The sequence below is a fragment of the Amblyomma americanum genome, chromosome 9, assembly GCF_052857255.1.
Source record: "Amblyomma americanum isolate KBUSLIRL-KWMA chromosome 9, ASM5285725v1, whole genome shotgun sequence".
Taxonomy (NCBI): domain Eukaryota; kingdom Metazoa; phylum Arthropoda; class Arachnida; order Ixodida; family Ixodidae; genus Amblyomma; species Amblyomma americanum.
The window spans coordinates 73,943,426-73,955,958 of record NC_135505.1 but is presented as its reverse complement, the minus strand read 5'-3'; positions in this window follow the sequence as shown (position 1 = coordinate 73,955,958).

Here is a 12,533-nt window from a genome sequence, read left to right as displayed (position 1 = left end):
CATGCAGCCAGTGAGCAGAGAAGCTGATCTGTTCGCTCCACGGTGGGTTCGAAACCCAGTGACGACAATTTTTACTTTATTTCTGCAAGTATCTGAGAGAGAGAGAAAAAGTTAGAAACTTTTTATGCCCTAAAAAGTGTTGCAGAGCTCCAGTGGTTGAGTCCTCCTTCTAGGACTATCGCGGCCTTGGCTGGGCGGCTACACCGTTCAACATGCCATAGCTTGTCTTCCGATTCCCAGCGGCATCTGACAAATATCGCCATTTGAGGATAGCTAATCAAGTAGTGTCCTCGCTCTAAACATAAAAATTAAAGCTTCATAGAAGTTGACCGGGGTCTTCCGCGCTCGCTTCCAGAGCGGTTACTATCCGGGAATGGCGGGAATGGCAAAGCAACTACGCGCCTCATCTGCTCACCGCAGCCGCCTCAGGCGGAGGCCGGCACTGCTGCAAGCTGCTTTCCCCGACCAGCACTTTTTTAGAGCGCTACAACAGTTGAAACATTTACGGATGCTGGAGGAATTGCGGCTCGAACTACTTCCAAGTTACACAGATATGTGAATACGTTTATTGCGGCGATAGCTACATTACGGTAGCATTTCAAGCCTTCAGCGGGGCGGCGCCGCGGCGGTGGTGGCGCGGCCACCCTGTGGCTGCGCCACCACGCTGTGGCTGCACCGCCAGGTTGTCATGCGATTGGTTACGTGGTGCGGAGCAGCTGTCGGCGGCGCGGCGCCATTGCTGATCACGTGGTTCTTCATGCGGTTGGTCACGTGACCAGCCACGTTGAGAGGAGCAGTTGCGGCAACCGGTGGCGCGGTGCGCCGGCGAAACTGAGCTGCCACAGCTTTGCGCATGCGCCGTGTGAAGTGGGATGGAGATGAAGGAGAAACGCCCAGAGAAACAGAGCGGCGAAAGACTGACTTTGCAATAAAACTGAGCAAGTTCTACTCGGCCAGCTGTAGCTATCGCATCACTCCGGATTTAACCAGAGCTAAACCACCGCCAATTTTATTATCATAATTCGTTTCCAATTTTCCGAGGCCTACTTAGTGCCAATGTGCCGCCTTCTAATGTAAGGCCCAATAGCTCTTCAGAGAGTGCTTAGTAGTCGGCTAAATTTCTCGCTAGCAATAGCACTACGTATTTTTGGCAACTGACAAGCGCTTCCAGCGAACGTGCGCTCATAAAAAGATATATCTGCAAAAGTGCACACGGGTTGCGGTCCAACCGTTGCCGTCACCTCAATAAGACTGCGGAAAAGCAGTCGCAAATTCCATATGACGCAATATAGTTACTCCTCAAGGTATAGATGATATTAGCGTTTTTTACAAGGCGCTGTCTTTTTCTTGATTTCTCAAGACGGGATTCAACAAGCACCGCATCAAATGACATAGTTCATGGTTTAATGACGGAATACAAAATTTAAATGGGTAAATGCACTCAGAGTAGGCTGCGCAACTTGAAAGCTGCAGCTTGAAAGTAGCTGCAGCTGTTCGTATGAAGAAACGTGCCTTGTTCAAGCACCACCTGCCGAATTTGCCTGCGCAGAGGAGCTGCTCCTTCTCCGTGACATGTCACAGAATGAATATATAAATGTCTCGGAGGCAGGCGCTTTAGCAGGCGGTATTTGTCAGCTCAAGGAGCAGCTGCAGTAAAGGCGTCAGCTGCGATTTATTATTCCCGCTCACAAGAGGAAGCTCGGCGATTGGATCTGAGGCATGCAAATACAAAAAAATATTTCTTGCATCAAAGCTAGAGGACAAGTGGGTTCGTTTTAAAGGGAGCCTTCAGAGCATGCCCATACCGTAACAGAAGTTGCCTGTGTCTGTTTCATCGTGCGGATGGGGAACTCATGAAATGCACTCGTTATGTCTGTTCAGTTTTGAATGAGTGGGAGATCGAGGGTGTGAGTTATTGAGAGAGAGAGAGTCGCTGAGCGAGCAATCGAGCGATTAAGTGAATGAATGAAAGTAGGTACGTCGCGCACTCATTGAAAGTATGCATCTCTCTACTGTGTAATTGACCTGACAGGTGCAGAAACTGTTTAAACAGATTTTTGCACCCTCAGATACTCAAGCTGGGCTGGAATAGGTATATGCAACCTCGTTTTCAAACTGCTCTTCGAGAAGCAAGAGCTACTGGATGTACTGTATGCATGTCTTGCTGTTAAATTGGTAGGCATGCTAGACAAGAACCACTATGGTTTTACACTTTAGGTGCTTTGAGTTGATGCCACCGATGAGAGTACTGGGAGAAAAAAGGTGCGCTAGGAGAGTCACTTTCTTTAAACAAAGATTTAATGCCTCGATGAAAGGGCCTACTGAACAAATAAATGCCACTGGTCTGCGTGGTTCAGAATGAACAAAGAAACCGAGTGAACCGGGGAACATGTAATGGTAATCTTACAAATGTACACTAAGAGTTCTATGCCTGCCCCTATCTGCACTAGTACGCAAAAGTGAACTGCTTAGAGCCATTGAAGTTTCGTGACGTAGTGGGGCAATAAGGGAGTAGCACTTTATAAACTTTATCTTGTACGACAGGAATATTCAAGGCAACTGCGTAAAATTTGGGGTGATACGTATTACGATAACATGATTGCTTTCCCTGATCCTTCACATGGAATACGAGACGCGTCCGATTGGAGGACTGGCAACAAATATTGGCCCCATGAGTTCGCAGGCTCCGCTGACAACTCACAGTACACGGTGTATTTTTTACATTGCATCTCCATCAAAATGCAATAGGCTTTGCCGGGATCGAAACCCTCGGCCAGGGCCTGAACAGCCAAGCGCCATACTTCTAATCCAGTGCGATGGGCATTGAATTTTTAGTACGTTAGAATTTAGTGTCGACTTTTCCGGCATTTAGTCCTTATTTGTTTTTCGGTTTGTTTGTCTGAAGCCTATTTTGTGACAGGCTGCCCACCTTCCCACTGGGCAGCGGGAAGCCTTCCCAGGTGTGTACTTATATATACACACCTGGCAGGTTCCCCTCTTGCCACTGCCTAACGGATTGTGAGCAAGGTAACCACCGTGACGGATGGTAATGTTCGGTAGCGGGCGGTTTATCAGGAACAGCAGCCCGGCTGCCACAAGCCTCAACCGTTGCAGAACCTGCCATCGCATGGCAGCACGCATGGCTCAACCGCTGCACCACTGCGCCGGTATCGGTATCAGGACTTCCATCAACCTATGAATGTAGAGCAGGACTTCTGTCTAATTTCTATCTTGTTTGTGTTCTATTTATTAACTCCAGATTTTCTTTGCGTTACATAATTATCAATCGCTAAATTTGTTGACTAAACTATATGTAATATTTCTTCTTTGTGTTATTGCTAATTTTTTTTCTTCTTTTTTGCATTGTAAATTGTGCAATTTCAGCGTTTTGTGTTGACCGCATGCTGTTGTGACTGCCGCGGCCAGCCCACAAGCGCTTGCGCTTCTGCGGGCACACGCTATGTACTGTATATACATATCTTGCAATAAAATTCCTGTATTCCTGTATTCCTGTGTTAATTCCGCATATATTAGCATTAACAAATTATCGCTATCTACACATTGCAACGTAAGTGAAAACCGAAGCGCCAGGGCATCTATTTGACATTGCACTAACTGCGCAAATCGGTCTGCAGTTTTTTTATTTTTTGAAGTAACGTAATTTTTGTTTTTATATATATTGACGTTCTTTCAGCAAGAGTAACCGTACTGGTTGCCGAAAAGTTCATCGCATGAAAAGAAATTCTTTTTCTCTGTACTTAGACAAACGAGGACCCTTAAATACTAGGCCCAGAGCATCTGATTCTTAAGTGGGCACAAAATCTTTATATTTATAGCGGTGTAGTTAAACGTCAGGGACGTGCGAAAACAAGTAAAGATAACGTCTCGCACAAGAATAATCCGGAAATATGGTTTGTTTCTCAGCCGCGTGTTGAAGACCTACCAGCACCCCTAAACGTTGGTGGCACAGCATCAACGATTGTTCAGGAAAATGCTCACTTTCTTTGGAGCGTATAGCGCTATTTCCCCAAAGTCAGTGATACCGGCTGCATTTACCACTCTTATCCAGATTGGAACGGTCATTTGGTGTCAAAAAACAATCGCGTTTTCTAAAGAAGATATAAAAAAAGAAGTCGTGACCTCTGCGCTAAGCTAAACAAAATTCTGGCTCGTGGTGCCGCCTGTTTAGTCTCTAATGAGGTGACACCGTTTATGAAGCACTCTGCTGCTTCAGTTCGTGTCGGAAACTGTGGCGTATGAGAGAGAAAGCCACTAATCGTGCGCAAATTTATTTCATGAAATAACAATGCTGCAAACCCGCGAGCGTGTAAATGTGCAGCGCCAGAGCAATTGTCGCGTTGTTGAAGCATTGATGTAGCTTTTCTTTTATCAACATGGTGAGCCTGACTACGCCCACTGAAGCACAAATGCCTCTCCCATAAGTCTCCAATTAACTTACAAACTTTGAGAGCTGCGGACAACTTATCCCGAAGAACATCCGAATCCTATCCGACCAACCCGCTTTCTGCCGCCTATATTAGACTTTTTCTTGTTTGTAATCCGTTTTGTTAGATTAATAGATTGTCAATTCTAATCCCTTCATGGCAATTCAGCTATTTCTTCTATTCATTATGAATTTATTTTAATATCAGTCTTTTGTTTCTTCACCAAGTCTACGCTTTTTCTCTCTCTTAACCTTACACATCTTTTTGTTCTCATAGCCTGCTGTCTTCTCATCAAATTAACTTCAATTCCTTTTATCAGATCCCACAGTACTGCCCTCTATATGGGTATCGGCAAGATAGTGGTGTTACATTCTTTATCGCTGAGGCAAATTGGTAAACTAATAATAATATTAATAACTGGTTTCTGGGGAAAGGAAAATGGCACAGTATCTGTCTCATATATCGTTGGACACCTGAACCGCGCCGTAAGAGAAGGAATAAAGGAGGGAGTGAAAGAAGAAAGGAAGAAGAAGAGGAAACTCCAATTTACGGATTGGGAGTAGGTGCCTAATAAACTGTATCCGGTTGTTTATTCTTGTAATTATTTGACTCTCATGGAGAGAACCTGATGTCGATAACTTCTCTCAAGAGCAAAACTATTTTCAAGAGCACTGGAAACAGTCGTATCGAAGAGAGAAATTCTGGACAGCGGAGGACAGAGCATAATAAATTTGATCTAGGAAAAAGAAGGGCATATGATTAGCCCAAAATTTTTGAGACCGATCATGATTACTTGTGTTACATCCAAGCTGAGAAGGCACGCAGTTAAATCTGAAGAATCACACAAGGATGGAAATTAATATAATATGGAAATAATCCATAACGGATTGAGCAGCAGTAGGAGGTTGCTTAATAGCCTGTTTGTGCCCGTTGAATGCATATAGTTACAGGGAATAGAAAACAGGTCTTTGTAATGAGGTTTCCTAGAGGTAAGCGGAGACTACGACCACTTAAGTAAGGCGCTCCTGTTGGCTATACGCGAAGATGAAGGTATCGTCCATTATATATTATCACTGCTAAAAGAAGTATACCGACATAACAAAGTTAAGTTGCATGGAGGGCAGAAGATTTGCGACTACAATCGATGTGCGGAAAGGACTAAGGGAGGGTTGCCCGTTATCACTGCAGCGCTTCACCATTTTTACAGTAAAAATATGAAATGAAGGTTACAGAAGGTAATCTAAGTTATAATGTCTCGTAGAAATTTTGCGGATCCGCCTTAGAGTAGCGGCGGCCGTAGCTGCCATATGTGGATGGTACTGTTCTTCACGTGGCAGCCAGGCAGATTTAGACTCTGGCAGCAGAGAAAGAGAGTGCATAGGATTTACTCTCAACGCTAATAAGTCACGTCACCTGATATCCAATGCTTCCACTTGCCATGTGTTTACAACACAAGGTCATGACATGACCGGGCAGAATAATACAGATATCTCGGGGCATGGATGAACGGACGACTGATTAGATGTAAAAGATGAAAAGGCTACCAGGATAAAAAGCGGAGAGATGTCGTGGTAAAGGAGCATAGAGCTTTATGAATGTGCAGCATGAATGAAGCGCTGACAGGTATTTCAAAAAGAATAACATGCTAGTACTTACATTTGAGTGAGTGCAGCTGAAGCCCAAGGGCAGGATTTCAGTCCAGGATAGAAGGAAATCAGGAGCTGTTCTCAGATTAGCAACAAGTGTCCACAGCACTTCTACAAACGGAGCAGTGGAGGGTAACACAGGCAGGGCAAGGCATGAAGCGCGAAAAGACCTGATTAAAATGCTCTCATCGACAACCGGTAAATCGTTCAAGAAAGAGATTTAGTAGGCACCCAAGCACTAGCAGGGAGTCTCGTACAAGTTACAGAGAATAAGTAACCAATTACACTTACTCCTTCCGATATGTAATTGATTATAGTAGTAAATTACACCCAAGAAAAGCACTGAATATTTGTAGGAAAGTAATGCATTATTATTTCTTAGCTTTCAATGAAGTTTTTCTTCCTATAACACAAAGTTAATAATACTACATGAAAAATTGTGGCTGCCTGGATATTCTGTTACCCGTCAATTTTGAAGAGGAGTTGTTTTCGAAGTGGACGGTGCTAAGTTTCTCACATTTCCTTCGTGAAGAGATAAGCAGCTACACTGATCACCCTCTCATTGCATGCGCTGGAGTGAAAGGCGTCTCAAAAGCTTGCGCACCAGCTCTAGTTTGCGCACTGCTTCGATGCCAGCGTCGAATCCACGACGAAGCGCCGTGTTTTGTTGTTTTTCTGAGCTTAGTGTGGAAGCATCCGAATTTGGTTTAGTGTGAAGTAGTCTGAACCGATTTCTGACAGGACGAGGGGTTCTTGTGGATAGGACAAGGGATATTTCTCGGAACGAGAATTGCCGCAGAAGACGAGGGTGATCCGATTGTGGCCCGCACATGATCGTGAGCAGTGCTTATCCACGATCGGTCCGTTCCCTCTGTCACAAACGAAACATTTTCTTCGTTACCAGTGTTTGCCGTCAGGATAAGGTTCTCAAAACTGTATGATTGCTTGCAAGTCGTTTTTTGAAAAAGTAGGCGATTAGCAGTAATCGATTGCACAAAGATATAATTAAGTTACACAGAACGTTACCATCTGAAACATGTAATCGTTATTAATTGGTTTTGGGGGAAAGGAAATGGCGCAGTATCTGTCTCATATATCGGCGGACACCTGAACCGCGCCGTAAGGGAAGGAATAAAGGAAGGAGTGAAAGAAGAAAGGAAGTAAGAGGTGCCGTACTGGAGGGCTCCGGAATAATTTCGACCACCTTGGGATCTTTAACGTGCACTTACATCGCACAGAACAGGGGCGCATCAGCATTTCACCTCGATCGAAACGGGGCCGCTGCGGTCGGGTTTTAATTTGTTTATTTTAATTTCTATTGTTTATTTTTATTTATTTATGTTTCGCTGATGAAATAATTTATTCATTGTTAATCAATCATTGAATAAATTAAATTGGTTAATTTAAATTCAAACTTTTAAATTTAATCAAATTTAATTTAAGCTAAATTTTTAACTATGTTCGTTTTAATTAATTTTAAGTACTTTAATAACACTAGTAAGTAAATAAATACTTAAAGTAACTACGTAATAAAAATATTTATTAATTATATTAAACATTAAATAATATATAGATAAATAATGGACAAATAAACAAACAAAAATAATATTTATAATATAATATTTCATTTTTAATTATTTAATTTATTTTTATATTTAATTTAATTTTAATTTAAACGTGGTCGGGCGTTTAATTTTCAAATTGAACCAGTAATCGTTCAATTTGAAAATTTAACGCAAGCAACGTGTTAGGCAGAGCTCAGCTAGTACGGAAAGCACAGTTCTGCCAACCCATGCAGGGGCGAAGACGAGGAAGACAGGCGGTTGCCACTTTGCTCAGTCAAACTTCATGGCGGTGGAAGTAAATGGCCAAAAGTCTGGCAATATTCTCATAATATTGCCTGATGACTGCATGGGTGGCCTAGTGGTTTGAGCATCCGCCTTGCATGCTGGAAGCGCCGGATTCGATCCCCAGTGCCGCCAGGTACCCAGTTAAGGTACAATTGATAGAAATCTTCTGCCTGGAGCTCGGCTTCTTTGGGGGGAAATGTTTAATAAATAGGTCTTTCACTCCCTCTTGTCCAATGAAAGCTACCTTGTTCCATGACCCTGTTTGGCCAAAAATGGCCTTGCGCCATAAAAATTCAGCATCATCATTATCAAGATCGCCTGAAGAATTCTACAATATCAGGTAGGCAGCAATGGTTATTAAACACTTCTATGGCAAGAGCGTTGACTTACAGTGACCAGTATGCATAGAGGAAACCAGGACGGAGAAATAAAGAGGTCGAATTGCAAGATAAAAAGCACAGATGCCATGAACTGGTTTGACACTATGCAAAGTAGAAGGCTCTTTACCTGTATAAAATTTTGGCAGTGGCTTAGCTCAGATGTGCCAGGGTACATGTAGCGAGAGCTGTAGTTCTCCGCTGGTTACACATGTTGTCGAGTGTGTTACACATTAATTATTAAATTGTTTTGACTGAGATAAACACTGCCCGATGATCGGTAAAGTAACTCGCAGTTGTATCAATGCTGCCTACAGATTATTTTGACTGTTGCTTTCTCTCAGATACACAAGGTCAATCCTTCCGGTCCAGGATCCGGAGAACCCAGGTTTGAACCCAACCGCAGCGGCTGCATTTCGGTGGAGGCGAAACGCTAAGGCACTCGTGCGCTGTGCGATATCAGCGCATGTTAAAGATCACAAGGTGGTCGAAATTATTCCGGAGCCTTCCATTACGACACCTCTTTCTTCCTTTTTTCTCTCAGTCCCACCTTTATCTCTTCGCTTACGTGCGGTTCAGGTGTCCGCATATACAATGAGGCAGATACTGCGCGATTTCCTTTGCCCCAAAACCAAATTTTCAAAAAACCCGGGTTCGAACCCGACCATGGCGGCTGCGTTTCTATGGAGGAAAAACGCTAAGGCGCCCGTGTGCTGTGCGATGTCAGTGCACGTTAAAGATCCCCACGTGGTCGAAATTATTCTGGAGCCCTCCACTACGGGACCTCATTCTTCCTTTCTTCTTTCACTCCCTCCTTTATCCCTTCCCTTACGGCGCGGTTCAGGTGTCCAACAATATATGAGACAGATACTGCGCCATTTCCTTTCCCCCTAAAACCAATTATTATTATTATTATTACCAAGCGTAGCTCCCGCTACAAAACCGAAAAATGTAAACGAGGAGGGAAATGTTCTAAAGTTATTGAAGAAGCACCGTTTGAAAGGAGTTGATGGCTTCATAGAACGTGAAGCTACAAAACGATTTGTAACCAGTACGTGTCATATCTGAAATATTGGCATATCCGTAAAAGAAACTGAACATATTTTAAAACAAAGTGGTAGTGTGCATCCGGATGTTAATGCAGACTCAATCACTCTTCTTGCAGCAGCAAGGTTCACAGGAAACCAAGATAATTTGAATGAATCGGCGGTTTACGTCAATAAAAAGATTTCAAGATTGGAAGCTGAAAGCAAGACCGCGATGTAAATTAAGTAAAGAAATGGGGAATCTTCCTTGCATTTACAGAAAATTGCAAAATTTTTATACACTTTCGTCAAAATTGTCCCTCCAGTTGAGAACTATAAAAGAAATTGGCTGAGGTTTAGCTCTGGTTAACCATAGTTGAATTGCGAAAGCTTCGTTTCCTCAGCACATGTTTTACGCAGCCTCTCATTCCGACGCTTTCAAGAACTCAAACTGTTCTCTTCCGTGGTTGAAGAGTCACTCCAGGACGTGTCACGGCTTCTTCTAGCCGCATCTTCGTTACGACGCTTCTCGAGCCGTGAGGCGGGTTCTTCTGGCGTCTCGTGAGCGCGTTGTCTCTTCCTCGCTTCGTTCTGTCGTTGTTGCGTCTTTTTTTCGCGCTCAATAACGACTATCATACAGTGAGGCGAAGCCGGCATATATATAAATAACGTCCATCTGACGCGAGACCACTACAGTCCTGAAGAAGACCGCACCGCGGTCGAAACGTTGATAAATAAATGTGTCTTTGTAGAAGTGCCCACTTCTCTTAAATCTTTATTCTGCGGAGCCAACGCAACCTACGTTCGTAACATTCTCTACAATGGCTCCTGCTCGCACTTCATCAAGACACGTCCTTTGGAAATTCACCGTCGAGAGCCCAACTACTGCCATCATCGGGGACTCTCAAGTGAAATACTCGCATCAGCACTTCGATCCTGCAATCCCGCACACCCCGGCATTTATCTGCCAACCTGGTGCCAAACTTGAAGACATCCCCAAGCTCCTGGATTGGGTACCACGAGGTGTGTCGGACATCGTCCTTCATGTCGGAAGCAACGGCGTCGCAATCATGGATGCCGCTACCGCCGCAGACCGGTACGTGCAACTGATACATCAAATCAGAATATGAAGACCGGATAATGATAACATTTTTGCACCGCTCGAGCTACCTCGGTCTCCAAATTTGCAAAGGAATTCAAACAACAAGCCTCAAGTGGTAAAGATCAACCAGAAGGCCCAGACCTTTAATGCCCTCCTTGTCGACATCTGCCGACGAGAGCAGAACACCTTCTTCGTAGACCACCAAATGGAAATGTTCCACCCTAGCACAGTTCTGTCTGCAGATGGCGTGCACCCCAGCTTCGGTGGAGTCTCGTTGCTGTCTTGGAACATCTATAACTTACTCCTCCGAATTCGCCATCGCACATTGGAGGAATGGAGAGACTACGCGCCACAACATCCACAGCCTCGGCAGCAACAAAAATCTATGAATACTCCAGAGCCTCGAACATCTGCACAAGTCGTAGGCCAAAATGCTATGTCTACCAGACAAGCAGCAGCTAGCCTTCCAAACATCACCCCCAGGCCACTAATCACCTCCCGGACATCGAGGGGATACTGCAGCGCAGCACGAAAACAGCCACACCAGACCACCAGTGGCACAGCAGCAGCACATTCCCCTACAGCAAGCACCTCAGCCCAGGCGAGCACATCAAACAAGCCATCGTGTCGTGAGGCAAGCCCGAAGAGAAGTACGCAACCGAGGCGGAAACCTGCCGTGGATTCTGCACGAGAACAGCAACCCATCACCAGCAGCCCGTCATATAACTGTGGGCTGACCCCCAGCAGCCCTGTTTTACCATATGACCTCCGGAAGCGTTGTGGTTTCGCCCAGCGAGTGCGCCGGGACTGATACACAGGCCGCGTAAGTACTCCGCCTCCCTTGTTTTCATATCACCGGCATCCCCGTTTCAAATCTTCAGCTTTTCTTAAATACGAAAAATAATTGATAAGCGGCTTAGACATGACCTTCATGTTAAAACCTTAAAAACGTACCTTCGGGCTAATATCGTACCGAAAGGTCTACAAGTGAAGCTAATACTAGCAATGAATAATCTATCAGAAGGAGACAAACAGAAATGGAACGAAATATATCAATAAGCGTCCCTAGAGTTACTCAAAATCACAATTCGGCACTCTGAGAAAGCTTCGGTAATATTGGGAACAGAGGAGCGTCGGGCTCGGAATAATCTTCTTGTTTCCGCGCTGGAGGCCGAGGAACTAGAACGTTTCAAAACAAAAAAGAACTTCAGAAATAGGCATAATCAAAATTAGAAAATTTACACGGGACAAAGCTCCCAATGACGAATAGATGAAAGAAGTACTAAGTGCGGCTGGATCAAATTCTCTAAACCCCGATATCGCTCAGTCAAAGGTCAGCCAAGGGCAAACACACTCTAAACAGGGTCATCACAGTGTAGACATCACCAATCTATCTCTAACATCGCTCACAGAGTATGAACGAGCCGTCCTATCTAGAGGGCTGACTTTTTTTCCCCCGCACAGGCAAATACAATCAATTCCAACTCCTGAAAGATCTTGACTACTTCGCCAGAAAACTTCGCCTGAGAGAATACTTCTTTGATAAGCCCGAAAGCCAACAAAACTCGGACTTCCACCCAGCAAACCAAAATTGGAATCCCAACATCGGGCGGGAAAAGCACTTAGATATCTATATTAAGGCAGTTCAAAATGTAATTTTTGAAAATTATAAGAACCTCAGCTTAGGACCAGACAATCTTCCTAAAAGAGAACGTACTGCTCTAGAGGCGCTCAGCAACCGTACCGACATCGGCATAAAGCCAGCTGATAAGGACGGAGGCATTGTTACCTTGAACAGGGATGACTATATAGCAGAAGGCATCCGATAGCTTTCTGACAACCATTTTTATAAACAACTGCATGGCGACCCCACCGACGAGCACTCAAAAGCTATATCTGACATTCTCCTCGACCTCACAAAACACAATGCAATCTCCCCGAAACTATGCAAGGCACTCATGAATACCCATCCTTCTCCTGGGCGTTTCTACATGCTCCCTAAATCATATAAAGCCGGTATTCCTGGACGGCCAATAATTTCAGGAATCGGCACTATCACAGAACCAATATCAAAGTACATTGACACTC